The sequence below is a fragment of the Molossus molossus genome, unplaced genomic scaffold (assembly GCF_014108415.1).
Source record: "Molossus molossus isolate mMolMol1 unplaced genomic scaffold, mMolMol1.p scaffold_m16_p_6, whole genome shotgun sequence".
NCBI lineage: Eukaryota > Metazoa > Chordata > Mammalia > Chiroptera > Molossidae > Molossus > Molossus molossus.
The window spans coordinates 56,200,124-56,217,285 of NW_023425399.1; the positions used below are offsets into that span (position 1 = coordinate 56,200,124).

The window sequence follows — 17,162 nt, forward strand, 5'->3', positions numbered from 1 at the left end:
CCTAGGGATGCAAGGATGGTACCATATTCACAAATCACTAACTGTGATACAGCACATAAACAAAATGAAAGATAAAAATCATGTCATCACATCAATAAATGCTGAAAAAGCTTTCAACAAAATCCAGCACCCATTTCTGATAAAAATGCTCAGCAATCTGAAAATAGAGGAATCATATCGTGACATTATAAAGGCCACATAAGAAAGACCTACAGGCAGCATCATACTCGATGAACAAAAACTAAAAGCAGTTCCCTTAAGAACAAGAACAAGACAGGGACGCCCACTTTTGCCACTCTTATTTAACATAGTACTAGAAGTCTTAGGCACAGCAATCAGACATGATGAAAAAATAAAAGGGATTCAAACTGAAAAGTAGAAAGTAAAACTGTCATTATTTGCAGATGACATGATATTATACAAAGAAAACCCTAAAGACTCCATCAAGAATCTACTAGACTCAATAAAAGAATTTGGAAAAGTAGCAGGATACAAAAGTAACATCAAGAAATTGATGGCATTCTTATACACCAATGATGAACTCACAGAAAGAGAAATTTTAAAAAATTCCAATTACTATCATGGCAAAAACATTAAGACACCTAGGAATAAACTCAACCAAAGAAGTAAAGGACCTATTTGAAGAAAACTACAAGACATTGAAAAATATAAAGGAAGATATAAAAAACTGGAAGCACATGCTTTGTTCATGGATTGAAAGAATTATCATTATTAAAATGTCCATACTACCCAAAGCAATCTACAGATTCAATGCAATCCCCATCAAAATACCAATGACATATTTCACAGAACTAGAACAAATACTTTGAAAGTTTATATGGAACCTAAAAAGACCCAAAATAACCACAGCAATCTTGAAAAAGATGAACAAAGTTGGAGGGATCACAATAACATATATCAGGTTATACTACAAAGCCACTGCAATCAAAACAACCTGGTACTGGCACAAGGACAGGCATATAAATCAATGGAACAGAACAGAAAAGCCAGAAATTGACCCATGATATTATGCTCAATTAATATTCAACATAGGTGGCAAGAGCATACAATGGAGTAAAGACAGCCTCTTTAATAAATAGCATTGGGAAAATTGGACAGCTATGTACAAAAAAAATGAAACTAGATGATCAACTTACACTATACACAAAAATAAACTCAAAATGAATAAAAGATTTAAATTTGAGTCATGAATATCCATAAAAATTCTAGAAGAAAATGTAGGCAATATAATTTCAGACATCATATGCAGAAGAATTTTCACTGATACATCACCTAAGGCAACAAAAACAAAGGAGAAAATGAACACATAGGACTACATCAATCTCAAAAGTTTCTGCACAGCAAAAAAACAACAATCAAAATGGAAAGGAACCCACTGTATGGGAGAGCATAATTGCCAATGATACATCAGATATGAGGTTAATTCCCAAAATATGTAGAGTGCTTATACAACTCAACAAAAGAAAGACAAAGAACCCGATTAAAAAATGGGCAAAGGACCCAAATAAACACTTCTGCAAACAGGACATACAAATGGCCAAGAGACATAAGAAGAAATGTTCAACATCACTAATCATCAGAGAGATGCAAATTAAAACAACAATGAGGTATCACCTCACACCTGTCAGAATGGTCACCATCAACAAAGCATCAAACAACAAGTGTTGACAAGGATGTGAAGAAAAGGGGACTCTGGTTCCCTGCTGATGGGAATGCAGACTGGTGCAGCCACTATGGAAACAATATAGTGTTACCTTAAAAAATTAAAAATTAAATTGCCATTTGACCCAGTAATCCCATTTCCAGGAATATACCCTAGGAAGCCTGAAACACCAATTAGAAAGAATATATGTACCCCTATGTTCATAGCAGCCTTATTTACAATAGCTTAGATATAGAAACAGCCCAAGTGCCCATCAGTAGACAAGTGGATAAAAAAGTTGTGGTACATATACATGATGCAGTACTATGCAGCTGTAAGAAGGAAAAATCTCTTATCCTTTGAGACAACATCGAGGGACCTGGAAAGTATTAATCTAAGTAAAACAAGCCAAGCAGAGAAAGATAAATATCACATGATCTCACATATTTGTAAAATATAATGAACATAACAGCCTGAGGAGCAGGGTAGTCCCAGAGATGTGGAAGTAGGGTACAGACTAACAATCCTCAGACAAGGGGGTGGAGGCAGAAGAGATAAACCACAAAATGTATATGCATGTACGCATAACCAATGGACAACAAAGCTGAAGACATGGTGGGGAGGGATGGGGAGGAGGGTGTCAATGGGGGAAAAAGGGGAAACATCTGTAACAAAAATAAATTAATACAAAAACAAATTTTAAAAAATCAAAGGAACAAATTTATTTTTTAGCTCCAACTATGACTGATCCTGCAAGCAAGAGTAGCAGACTGACAACACAGAGTCCAAGGTCTTTACTAGATCTACTTTTTGTTGTTTCAAGAATGACAAGGGTTTAACGGGCTCCTCTGTTTTCCTCTTTACCTCTAAATAGATTTTTAAAGAAGAAAAGCCCCTCAAGAACCAACACTGTAAGGTCACATTTGCCATGGAGTGCTGAAACCTCTCTGGTTTGGAGACATTAACACCTCATCTTTGGAAATAAAGCTTGGTCTTCACTATCAGTGCCTTCTCATATGCCTTGGCAGGGGAGGCAAGATGAACCCCCTGCTGAGCTGATCTCTATATGGATCTTCCAGCACACCATTTTGTTTTCCCTCCTTCTGTTCCTCATTATAGTACTGTTTTTCAAACTGTGAAGCAAAAATTATAGACATTTTTTTAAAGAGAGAGAGAGAAACTTTATCAGATACCTATTAGTAGCACACAACCTAAGGCTTGAGAAGAAAAAAAAGAATAGTTGGGGAAAGGTTACTTATCTCTTTTCAACATCTTGGCTTGAGAAAGATGACAAAGTTGCCCTGTCATTTTTCTCCCTCTTCCTTCCCAAGGGAACCATACCACACCAGAGAACCCCTTCCATGTGAAGCACTGAAGGGGGAGATCACACCAGGTCTAGACCCTTCAGTGGAAGATAAATGTTCAAAAGAGTCCACAGTGATCCCCACTGGTCCCTTCTCCATAGTGAGCCTTGGAGTGACATGGGGGCAAGAGGGCTTTAATTTTTTGTTTTAAACAACTTCTGAGGATTTTTTAAAAGTTTTTAATGAACATGTATTACCTTTTCAAAGTATGTATCCCTGCTGTATTTGAAAAAATACATTTACCAAAAAAGGTCTTAAAGCAGGCAATCAAAAGTCCCTGAAGTATCACAGTATATCACATTTTCTAGCCACAGATAAGAACAACAAACTAGAAACAGATAAATTTGAAAGATTCTCTAGCTCAAACCAGAAACAGTGTTTACTGGGAAACACTGATGTTTTTTAGGGAAACATCAACTTTCTGGGAAACTAAATGTCAAATGTGGGAAATTTTATATAGGTCCATTTATTCCTATGCTGTCAACAACCCTTCCCTCCCTTACAGCTTCAACCCTCCTCCTCCTCTTTATCATCATCGGCATCATCTCCCCTTAGTATTCATGGCAAAAGAAACAGAAACATGAGGTTTTGTTCACAATAACAACAAAGAATTCTTTCACATGTCCCTGTGGACATCCATCTCTCTGTCCATCAGCTCAAAGATCTCAGAGGCCTCCTTCTTCTCTGTACACCCCAGAGATTCAGGGGTACAGGCCAAGATACTGACATGCCGCTCTCCTACTACCAGCCATCCAGGGACCAGACATTTGAGCTTCTGGGAAACACTGAGACTTGGGCAAGTGACAGAGACTTGGGCATGGGGAGAAAAGTCTCTGGAAAGGCAGTTTTCCCAGAGCTTTCCTGGCAGTCACCCTCTGGGGCTCCTACCTCTACATACTGCCACCTCCTCCTGACTCTCAGAACTGCTGTGAGAGCTACAGAGATGAGGAGAAGGCAGCACTTTGGCCAGATTGAAAGGCTCAGAGAAGGACCAAATGAAAGGCCTCCCAAGTAAATATGCAGTAGAGTCAACCTTGACACAGAAACTCTCTGACAGCACGACTGAAAGGAGCAGGACTCTGATGTACCATTACTCTCTGAGGAGCAGGTTCTTAACCCCAGGAGCACAAATCTAACTGAGGCTTCCTCTAAAGTATACTTATGCCAGCCACACCACCTTACAATCGCACCTTACTAGAGACAGTCCATAGTGTGTATGATTCTCGTAAAAGTAAAATTTCTCTCTGAAAAATTACATAAGTTATCCCAATAATGGTTCCCCAAGAAGATGACAAGACATTCTGTTAGAAACATGTAGGAAACTCCTGTGAGAAGATGAATAGGTAATCTGAGGGGGAACAAAAAAGATTCATTCCATTGGTGAGTGAGGAGTTTCACTTGCATACAACAAACAGGAAGGAGAGAAAGTAGTGATTTCTCCATCTCAAAGCAAACCCACAGCTACCACTCAAATCTACTGTGAGGTATTACCTGGCCTCTCATCTTATCTCTGCTTAAAGTCTTTATCCCATACACATGCACACACACACACACACAACATGTTCTCTTAACAAGAAGGCCTCTCTTGACATGAAACAAAAGATTAACTAAACCATCTTAACTTCCCTAAAGAATGTTCTGTTTGAAGAAAAAAAAAAAAAGAAACCCACAGGTCAGGAGAGAAGCAGTAGGTCTAATGAACTTGATTGTGGGCTTGAAGGCTTTTATACTGGTTTTGTTCCTCACTGTGTTAGGCTGAGTACCATTATTTAACTTTCAAGGGATCCAAGTTACCTGCTACATGATAAGATGGCACCAAACAAAAAACCTACAATCTCTGCTTGAGAAAAAAAGTTTCCTTTCCAAAAAGCCACCCTTTGCCCCAAATCTTAAAATCTTCAAAGATTAACCATTATCCTCTGCCTGTGTTATATCACTCAAAAATATTCTGAGAGGATGCGCAGATGTACTATGTGCAATTCTTAAATGAGCCAAAATGAAATTCTCCAGCTTTCTAAAATATTGTTGAAAAACAATAAAAATTCACTGAATATTGAGTACATGCCAGTGATTTATATACGCTTTCTTATTTAATGCTTTCAGTACCAGTGAGATGTAGATTTCTAAACCCATTTTATGCAAAAGAAAACTGAGGTAAAAAACAGAACCAATACCGTGTCCTTATAAAGGATAGAATTAGATTCACACCCAGGTCCTTCCATGCTTTAGAAATTAATTTGCATGTCTTTACCAGACCATGAGCTCCTGGTGGGCAGAAAACACTGTAGAGATTCATACTGGTGGCCAACCTAGAAATAGGCTCAGACATGCTAATAAAATGAAACCACTCTTCCCATCTTTGCCAGGCTACAACCCACAACCCCTCAGGCTTAAGCACATCTTTCTATTGCTAAAAGTGACTGAAATGATATTTCCAGTCAAAAATATAATCAGGCCTCTCCCTCCTGGGATCACACCCGTGCCATTTTGTTTCCCTTTTCCTTCCCCCATAGATTTGAAGAAAATGGTGGCAGAGTGAACAGAAGCTACACAGACCATCTCCCAGAACCAAACTAGAATTACAACTAAAATAAAAACAAATCATCAGGAAAAACCAACTGAAAAGCAGCTGGAGAGAACCTATATAACCAGGGATGAAGAGGACACTAAATTGTGCCTGGTAGAAACTGTGGAGGTGCGAGAGGGTGAGCTGGGAGGCCACAGACAGCACTTGAGGGCTGTTTTAGCTGTGAGCAGTTCCTGCTGAGAAAGCATGGCTTAGAAAAGCACCAAATCAGCTATAGCCACACACCTTGGGCTCCAGCAGAGAAAGGCAGATGGGACTGGAACTATGTGAAGAAAGTCTGTGGCTCAGGGGAGAAAGGACACGGGGAGTTTTATGCTGAATCACTCCCTCAAAGGACAGTAGGCATATTACTTAAAAAGCACCCTCCCAGAGCCCTGGGGAGAAGCAACATTCCCTTCCTCAAGAATTTAACACCACTGTGCCAGGCCAGAGAAATACAAACAGAGGTTCATTAACAGCTAGAATCTGACAGCAAGTAAGTGCCCCATATGCTCAAAATCTGCTTACACCTGAGAGGTTTTTCATTCAGCTGAGGGCTACAAATCCAGATTCATCAAGTAACTTAGGATAATAGCTTGCAGGAAAAAGCTAGAGGATAATAAAACCTTTGCTTGGCCTGCAAATTGACCCAGGAAAGTAAGACTTCACAGTGGTGTTTAATATGGCACCTTCCAAACTCACCCAAACCCAGTAGAGGGAGCTACAACAAGCAGAACACAAACACCCACAGAAAAAATTAGCAGGCTCCAAAACACACTGAGACAGCCAAAATGATGAAACAAAGAAACAAATGAAAGAACAAGAAAATTCTACAGAAGAAGAGATAAATAAAATAAAATAAAGCAAGATATCAGAAGTAGAGTTCAGAGTAATAATCATGAGAAAATTCATCAGCACAAGTAAAGAGCTCAATAGCTTGAGTAAAGATATAGAAACATTAATAATCAATCAAGAGGAGGGAAGGAGGGTGTCAATAAGGGGAAAAGAAGAAACATCTGTAACAAACAAAATTAATAAAAATAATTTTTTTAAAAAAAAGAAAGAAAATCAAACACATGGAAATGAAAAATGGCATGGCAGAAATAAAGAACTCATTAGAAAAAATAACCAGTCAAGTAGAGGAAGCTGAGAATTGGATCAGTGAATTAGAAGACACAGAATCACCTAATCAGATAACCAAAAAGATAAAACAATCAAATAACAGGAAGACAGCTTAAGAGAACTGTGGGACAAAAAATATGTAACAATACCTACATCATAGGAGTGCCAGAAGGAGAAGAAAATAAGCAAGAATAAGAGAATATATTTGAAAAAATAGTGACAGAAAATGTCTCTAACTTGGTGAAGAAAAAAGGCATATAAATTCAAGAAGCACAGGGAGTCCCAAGTAAGAAGAACCCAAAGAGGCCCAAACATAAACACATAATAATTTAAATGCCAAAAAATTAAGAACAAAGAGAGAATCCTAAAGGCAGCAAGAGGTAAGCAACAGGTTACCTACAAAGGAACCCCCATAAGGCTATCAGTTGATTTCTCAACAGAAACACTATAGGCCAGAGGAAAAGGCATTAAGTAATCAAGGTCATGAAAAACAAGAAACTGAATCCAACACTATTTTATCCACAAAGGCTATCATTCAAAATAGAAGGTGAAGTAAAGAGCTTCCCAGACAAAAAAAGGCTAAGGGAATATATTAGCACCAAACAAGCACTGCAAGAAATGTTAAAAGAACTGTTGTAATAAGTGAAAAAGAAACATAACCAAAATAAACAAAAATGGCAATAAATAGTGTCTACCAATAATAACCTTAACTGCCCTGGCCAGTTTGGCTCAGCGGTTAGAGAGTCTGCCTGCGGTCCAGAGAGACCCGGGTTCGGTTCCCGCTAAGGGCATGTACCTCGGTTGCAGTTTGTCCCCAGCCCTGGTTGGTCGTGTGGGTGGCAGCCACTCGATGTGTCCCTTTCACATCGATGTTTCTCTCTCTCTCTCTTCCTCTCTCTCCCTCCCACTCTATCTGAACAACAAAAAAAGGAAAAATGTCCTCAAAATCCTCGGGTGAGGATAAAAAAAATAAAAATAAAAAAAATAATAACCTTAACAGTAAATAGATTAAACACTCCAATCAAAAGACACAGAGTGGCTGAATAAATAACAAAGCATGGTTCATATATATGTTGTTTACAAAAGACCCACTTCAAAACAAAAGACTCACATAGGTTAAAAGTGAAGGTATGGAAAAAAAAATCTTGCAAGCAATCAAAAAGGAAAATAAAGCTGGGGTAGCAATACTCATATCTGATTTAAAAAGAACAAAACAAAACAAAAAAACACTTCAAAATGAAGGTGAAAATTATAGACAAAAGGGCCACTACATAATATTGAAAGGATCTATCCAACAGAAGGATATAAACTTAGTAAATGTATATGAACCCAATATAGGAGCACAAAAATACATTTAAAAACTTCCGAGGGACTTCAAAAGAGAAATCAACAGTAATTCAATAATAACAGGGGACTTCACACTGCTGACATCACTGCATAGATCTTCTAGAAAAATATTAACAAGGAAACAGAGACTCTAAATGATGCACTAGATCATATAAATTTAATAGATATCTACAGAGAATTATACCCAAAACCTGAAGAATTCACATTCTTCTATAGTGCAGATGGGACATTCTCAAAGATAAACCACAAGTTACAACATAAACTAAGTCTCTACAGGTTCCAGAAGACTTAAATTTTATCAAGCATCTTCTCATATCACAATAGCATAAAACTAAAAATCAATTACAATAAAAACACTCAAAAACATTTAAACACATGGAGGTGAAACAGCACATTATTAAACAATAAATGGGTTACCAAGGAGATTAAGGAAAAAATTTTAAACTTACTGAAAAGCAATGAAAATGAACACACAACAACACAAAGTCTAAAAGATGCAGCAAAAGCAGTCCTGAGAGAAAAGTTTATAGCACTTACAGGGCAACCACAAGAAACAAGAAAAAATTTTAATTAACTTTCTAACCCTACAACTTAAGAACTAGAAAGTAAACAAAAAGTAAAAACCCAGAGCCAGTAGAAAAAAATAGTAAAGGTCAGAGCAGAAATAAATGATATGGAAACTAAAAAAAAAAAAACCAAAACTATCCAATTCAAAAGATAAATAAAACAAAGAGCTGGTTCTTTAAAAAGATGAATAAGATTGACGGACCCTTAGCCAGACTTACCAACAAAAAAAAAGAGAGGACCCAACCCTGGCGGGTTTGGCTCAGTGGTTGGAGCGCTGGCCTGCAGACCAGAGAGTCCCAGGTTCGGTTTCCGCTAGGGGCATGTACCAAAAAAAAAAAAAAAAAAAAAATGGTCCCAAATAAACAAAATCAGAAATGAAAGCAGAGAAGTAACAGCTGACACCACAGAAATACAAAGGATCATTACAAAATATTAGAAACAATTATAGGCCAACAAACAGGACAATCAAGGTTAAATGGACTAATTTCTAGAATCACCAGTCTCCCAAAAACAAACCTGTAAGAGATAGAAAACTTCAACAGACCAAAAGCAACTAAGAAAATTGAAGACATAATCAAGAAATTCCCAGAAAACAAAAGCCTATGCCCAAACAGCTTCACAGGTGAGTTTTACCAAACATTCAAAAAATAACTAGTACACATTCTCCTCAAACTATTCCAAAAAAATTCAAGGAGAAGGAAGTCTCAAAACTGGTTTTATGAGGCTAGCATTACTCTAATTCTAAAACCAGAAAAAGATACTACAAAAAAAGAAAAAAAAAACAGCAAAAAAGAAAAAACTACAGGCCAATATCTCTGATGAACATACATGCCAAAATCCTGAACAAGATATTAGCAAATCAAATCCAGAAATACATTAAAAACAATTATTCACCATGACCAACTGGAATTCATCCCAGGAATGCAAGACTGTTATATTTGCAAATCAATAAATGTGATATACCACATAAAAAATGAAAAATAAAAAACATATGACCATATCAATAGATGCTGAGAAAGCATTCAACAAAATCCAGCACCCATTTCTGATAAAAATGCTCAGCGATGTGGGAACAGAGGGCTCATATCTCAACATAATAAAGGTCATGTATGAAAAACCTACAGCCAACATCATACTTAATGGGCAAAAACTAAAAGCATTTCCCTTAAGAACAGGAACAAGACAGGGATGCCCAATTTCACCACTCTTATTTGATATAAAATTGGAAGCCTTAGCCACAGCAATGATACATGAAAAAAAAAAAAAAAAAAACATAAAGGGGATCCAAATTGGAAGGAGAAAATAAAACTGTCATTATTTGCAGATGACATGATATTATACATATAAAACCCTAAAAACTACCTCAAAAATTTACTAGATTTAATAAATGAATTTGGCAAAGTAGCAGGATAGAGAATTAACAGCAAGAAATTAATGACATTCTTATATTCCAACTAGGAACTCCCAGAAAGAAAAACAAAAAAAAAAAAAAAAAAAAAAATCACATTTATCAATGCAGAAAAAAAGTTTAAGATACTTAGAAATAAACTTAACAAAAGAAGTAAAGGACCTCTTCACAGAAAAATGTAAGTTATTAAAAAAAGAAATAGAGAAGATATAAAAAAAAAAAAAGTGGAAGCACATACCGTGTTCAGAAATTGTAAGAATTAACATTGTTAAAATGTCCATACTACCCAAAGGACTTACCGATTCAATGCAATCTCCATCTAAAGATCAATGACATGTTTCACAGAACTAGAACAAATACTCCAAAAGTTGACACGAAACCAAAAAAAGACCCTGAAGAGCCACAGCAATCTTGAAAAAGAACAAAGTAGGAGGAATTACAATACCAAATATCAGGTTATACTACAAAGCCACTGTATTAAAAACAGCCTGGTACTGGTACATGAATAAAAATATAAATCAATGGAACAGAACTGAGAACCCAGAAATTGACCCAAGACATTATGCTCAACTAATATTTGAAAAAGGTGGCAAGAGCATACAGTGGAGTAAAGACAGAGTCTTTAATAAATGGTGTAGGAAAAATTGAACAACTACATGCAAAAAAAAAAACAAAAACAAAAAACTAGGCCACCAACTTACACCATACACAAGAATAAACTCAAAATGGATAAAAGATTTATTTTTTATCCTCACCCGAGGACATTTTTTTTTTTTTATATTTTGTTCAGATAGAGTGGGAGGGAGAGAGAGAGAGAGAGTGAAACATCGATGTGAAAGGGACACATCGAGTGGTTGCCACCCACACAACCCAACCAGGGCCAGGGACAAACCGCAACCGAGGTACATGCTCTACGCGGGAACCGAACCCTGGTCTCTCGGGACCACAGGCCGATGCTCTAACCGCTGAGCCAAACCGGCCAGGGCCAAAATGGATAAAAGATTTAAACATGAGTCATAAAACCATTAAAATCATAGAAGAAAATGTAGGCAACAAAATGTCAGACATCACACGTGGCAGAATTTTTACTGATACAATGCCTAAGGCAAGAGAAACAAAGAAGAAAATAAACACCTGGGACTACATCAAGCTAAAAAGCTTCTGCACAGCAAAAGAAACAAGAATCAAAATAGAGAGGAAACCCACTAGGTGGGAGACCATAATTGCCAACAATTCATCAGATATGGGGTTAATTTCCAAAATATATTAAGTACTCATACAACATACAAAAGAAAAATACAAAACACAATTAAAAAGTGGGCGAGGCCTGGCCAGTGTGGCTCAGTGGTTGAGCATCAACCCATGCAACAAGAGGTCCTTAGTTTGATTCCCAGTCAGGGCACATGCCCAGGTTGTGGGCCCAATCCCCAGTGGGAGACATGCAGGAGGAAGCCAATCAATGTTCTCTCTCATTGATGTTTCTATCTCTCTCTCCCTCTCCCTTCCTCTCTCTCTAAAATCAATAAAGAAACAAAAAAGGGCAGAGGACCTAAATAGACACCTCTCCAAACAGGATATACAAATGGCCAAGAGACATATGAAAAAATGCTCAACATCACTAATCATCAGAGGGATGCAAATTAAAACAACTATGAGGTATCATCTTATACCTGCCAGAATGGCTGCCATGAAAAAATTTCAAACAACAAGTGCTGGTGAGGGTGTGAAGAAAAGGGGACTCTAATACACTGCTGGTGGGAATGCAGACTGCTGCAGTCACTGTGGAAAACAATATGTGTTTCCTCAAAAAATTAAAACTTAATCTGTCATTTGACTCAGTGATCTAGCTTCTAGGAATATATCCTAAGAAGCCTGAAACACCAATCCAAAAGAATATATGTACCACTATGTGCATAGAAGCACTATTTACCATTGCTAAGATCTAGAAACAGTCCTAGTGTCCATCAGTAAGTGAGTGAAAAAAAAGCTGTGGTACGTATACACAATGGAATACTATGCAGATATAAGAAAGAACAATCTCTTATCCTTTGAGACAACATGGAGGGACCTGAACAGTATTATACTAAGCAAACTAAGCCCATCAGAGAAAGACAAATATCACATGATCTCACTTATTTGGGGAATATAATGAAAAAAATAAGCAAATGAACAAAATAGACCCAGAGACATAAAAGTAGGGTACAGACTAAAAAACCTCAGAAGCAGGGGTTTGGTGGGAAGGGAATAGATAAACCAAAGAAATTACATGCATATATGTATAACCAATGGACATAGGAAAATAGGAAACAATGCTGAGAAGTGGTATGGCAGAGCAGGAGGAGGGTGTTAATGGGGGGAAAAGGAGAAACATCTGTAACAAAAATAATTTTAAAAATAATATCAGTAATAAGCAAGATCAGAGGATCAAATGTATCAGTTGATATGTCTCTCTTAATATACTTGTTTTCCATATTTCAATCCAATGTAAAAAACACTTGCTGACATTTCATTTATTGGGCACTGTGCTAGGGGCTGTATTTACAAAGATTAATAGGACAATGCCCTGGCTTTCAAGACATTGTCGTGGGGGAACCAAACGTGAACACAGTAATCTAATATAAGGATTTGTTACTAAAAAGGGTACCTGGCCCTGAGCGGGTCTGCCTAAGGCTGGCCAGTAGTACATGGGTGCTAGACTTTATGCAGGAAAGATTTCACAACACAAGTCCAAGTGATTTTTAGAGGATATTTATTAAAGTTGGGGAGAGTGAAATAAGGAAGGGCCTGGGATAGAGAAGCAACAGGAGAGAGCCTAGGTGGTGCTGCTTTGTCTCACTTAAAAGTCAGAGAAAAGGGGGCCTTAGTGACAGATTTAGGGGTTTATCTGGGAAAAACTGCTGCTGCTTATTGCTGTCCTGGTTGTGAGCCTTTGGGGGTCCCTTAAATTTTAGGAGATACATGTCTGTGGGAGATAAATAGGGGGAAGAGAAAGACACAGTTATGCTCCTGGAAGGGAGCATGCATGCTGGGACCTTTATTTTGAGAGGTTTTAAAGGCTAGGAGTTTAGCCCTGGCTGAATGAGTTGTTTAGAGTGTAGTACAAGAGACAACTGATCAATGTTTCTCATATCAATGTTTCTCTCTCTCTCTCTCTCTCTCTCTCTCTCTCTCTCTCTATATATATATATATATATATATATATATATCAGTAAAACTATATCCTTAGCCGAGGAATAAAAAATAACAATAATAAAAATAAATAAATTTTGTTTAAAAAGCTAGGAGCTCAGAATATTCATCAATTTTATGCTAATATGCCAAAATGAGATTTAGTCCCTTAACTTCATCTGTCCTTGGATGTGGTTGGAAAATAGCACTAATTGAATTCCTGCTATCTGTCTCCCTAAGTGGGGTGACTTAAGCTATTTACACTCTGGCTGAGGAGAAGTGCAAACCATTTACTCTTCAGTGTCCTTGGTTACAGAAGATAAAATTTTGCAATTTACTAGATGGTTGTAAACTGCTTGGCCATTTAACTCTGTCTCAATTTCCCTATTCTACTTGTCCTGGCTTACTAGCCTGTCTCAGTTTGTTGTAAAAAGATCTATAGTAAAAAGGATGATAAAGCACTGTGAGATCTCACTGGTAATACCAGACTACAGGGCAAAAATAGCTTTAAAGTACTGGGCTAAAATTACTTTCCCCAGAAGTCCTAGATGTTATAAAATTACAGAAAAGTAAAAAATATAAAAAAATAAAGTTTATAATATCTGAAATTTTTCTTAAAGAATTACTTGACGAAGCACTCCAGCAAAATACGTAATGAACCAAATTTTTATTTTTTTAAATCCTCACCTTAAGATATTTTTCCATTTACCATCAGATAGAATGGGAGGGAGGGAGAGAGACAGAGATAAACACTGATGTGAGACAGACATATTGACTGGTTGCCTCCTGTATGACTATAACCAGGGCCAGGGATGAACAGCAACTGAGGTATGTGCCCTTGACTCAAATTGAACTTGTGACACATTGGTCCACAGGCTGGTTCTCAACTGAGCAAACTGGCCAGGGCATGAACCCAATTAAAAAAAAATTTTTTTCTTTCTTTATTAATTTAGAGAGAGAGAAAGAGAGAGAGGGAAACATCAATGAGAAAGAAAATTGATTGGCCACGTCCCATATGACCCCACTGGAGATTTGGCCCACAACATGGGCATGTGCCCTGACTGGGAATCAAATCAGCGACTGCTTGGTGCATGGGTCCACTCTCAACCACTGAGCCACACTGGCTGGGCCATGAACCCAATTTAAAAAAACAAAACAAAACAAAACAAAAAAACCACAGAGAATAAAACGGTAGTAATTATTTAATGGAGAATGTAAATTTATATAAATTATTTATATCTACATACAAAAAATATAACTTTTTATAAAACGTAGTGAAAAAAAAAAAACTGGGTAAAAATACACAAAACACAAGGAACCATTAGAGTCCTGTGGACAAAAAAAGGAGCCACATATTACAATTGACAAGCTCAGGGAGGCCTGTGTGGCAGCTTTACAAACTCAGAAACAGAAAGTAACCACATAGGATGGTCTGAAATTTAAACTTACTTTATAGCAGGTAGTCATATCCTAGGGCAGTATTTTTCCCTAACAAAGATCAATCTTCACCTTAACTGAACCTGTTGTCTTTTTATATCTAGGATAACATGCTTTTGTAACAACAAAGTAATTTCTTTTTTCAGACCCCTCAAAGCACAACCCCCACATTATTATCATTATCATGTTAATTGTTGACTGTTAACTATCCTGTATCCACCTATGTAAAAGAAGTATGTGTTTATTCCTTTTACTTACCCCCCAACCCTCAGCTTTGCTTTCTCTCACTACCACAATCTATTATTAATGGATTTCATATAACCCCCTTACGCCTCCTCCTTTTATTGTAATGTATAAAATGAGGTGCTTAACTGCCATTCTCCAGAGCATTTTCTCAATCCATTGAGATTTTGCTTCTAGGCAATTGTCAGTTTGGCTCAAATAAATTTATAAAACATTCTAACAGGTTTGCACATTTCTTATGTTGACATTACTTAGAGCCCTTTTTCATCCACAGTTTCAATTTAAAAAAAAGAAAAAGTATAACACACAAAAAGTATTTGCAAAAATAATGGTTTAAAATGTCCCAAAGTTGACAAAAGAAAACCCTACAGATTAAAGAAGCTGAATGAATTCTAAAAGGATTAACCCAAAGAAATCCACTCTCAAAAATATCATAATATAAACTGTTAAGACTAAAGACAAATAAAAAATCTGGAAAATAGCCAGAGAGAAAAAAAAATATTACCCATAAGAGAATGATTCAAATAAGTGGATTTCTCAACAGAAATCATGGAAGTCAGAAGTGTGGTAGGCAGTTAAACAGACATGAGCAGAGCAAGGACTAGGGGGCAGGTACAGAAGGTCTCCAGGATGGAAAGCTCCAGATCCCTAGCAATAGGCAAAACTGGGAAAACAAGGATCTCAGCCCCCAGTAACCTTTCCTCCCCTAGCATATCACAGGTTATGCGATTCAGACCCCCCAAATGCAGTTTGGACACTCTCCAAACCCTTCCTCTCCTGGCATGTTGCTAGTCATGTAGTAGATGTAAGGTCAGCAGACTCTGTGGAGTCACATGACCAGGGAGTCACATTGCCCAAGAGTCACATGACTGGGAACATAGACCACCAGAGGAGAAATCATAACTGCCAATCAAATACCTCCCCTTTTTGTTATGCAGAATCAAGTACCTCCCCTCTTTGTTCCTCAACCTCCCCTATAAAACTTTCCTGGGCGGCCTTAACAGTGCAATTTTCCTGGCCCCTGTCAAGTGGACCAGTGAACCTCACCTAGGAATGCTTCAATAAAACTTTCTTGCCCATTTCTGCAACTCCATTTCTCTTTCTTCCTCAGTGAGATACCTTACATCTGGTACCAAAACCCGGTGGGAGCTTGACCCCACCTGGGCTGCTCCTCTCCCTCCCTCCCAAGGAAGACCAGGGACCATGGACCTTCCACCCAGTTCAGGGCAGTGTGGTAAGTTCCCCTGCCTCTGTCCTCTCGTCTGTTTTCTCCACCTTTGGGGCTCCTTGTCCATAATCACAGTTGCATCAGGAATCTCCTATCCATTCTGAGTGCATGGGGCTCCATGGAGATATCCCAGAGACCCCCCACTCTATCTGTCCACCTGTGGACCAGAGATTGAGTTTTGGGACGCAAATTCTCATCTCTGATCACTCCAGGACTGAGATGGACCATGGGCAATTAGGAATCTCAACCGAATCCAAAAACACTAGGTGTCTTATTTTAAATCTCTCAAAAATAGATCCCTCCCTAAAAAGGAAGAAACTGTTCTTCTTCTCCACTGTGGCCTGGCCACAATTCCCACTGTACAACCAGTCCAGATGGCCTCCTGAAGGGACCATACTCACCGACGTAGAAAACTTTTGCCAAAAAAAATGGAAAATGGTCAAAATCATATATATTCAGGCTTTTTGGTATTTGTGATCCTGTCCTAACTTCTGTGCCTCCTGTTACACAGCACAGGTCTTCCTAGCTAAAGACACCCGCTTCCTAGCTAAAGACACCCGCTTCCAAACCCTCCATTCCTGACCTCTCTTCATTTGCTGACTCCCCAGAGAAACTGTCCTCACCTGCCATCTGGCTTGACCCTACTTTTAACTCTCCTCCATGTTACCCTGACCCATCCACCTCTAACCATCCTCTGACCTCCATCTCAACTCTCACTCTCTCCTCCCCTGTCAGTCCTCACATGTGGTCATGTCATGACCCATGGGAAGGAGCTGACTTCCTCTGTTCTCTCCATAAGGTAGTGGGAGCAGAGGGACTTGTGCGGGTCCATGTCCCCTTCTCTCTCTCCAATCTATCCACTATCAAAAAGCGTTTAGAATCTTATTCTACCAATGCCACAGCCTTTATCAAAGAGTTCCGATATCTCACTTGGGCTTATGATCTTACCTGCCATGATCTCTATGTCATTACGTCCTCTACCCTCACCCCTGATGAACACGATCAGATCCGAACAGCAACATGAGCCCATGCTGATCAGGTACATCTTA

At 38.1% G+C, this 17,162-nt stretch overlaps 1 protein-coding gene across 5 annotated transcripts in view; it reads right to left on the bottom strand.

The window, feature by feature from the left end:
* Positions 1–17,162, bottom strand: part of CHCHD6 (coiled-coil-helix-coiled-coil-helix domain containing 6) — a 181,792-nt gene that overhangs the window by 22,446 nt on the left and 142,184 nt on the right. The window lies entirely within an intron of this gene.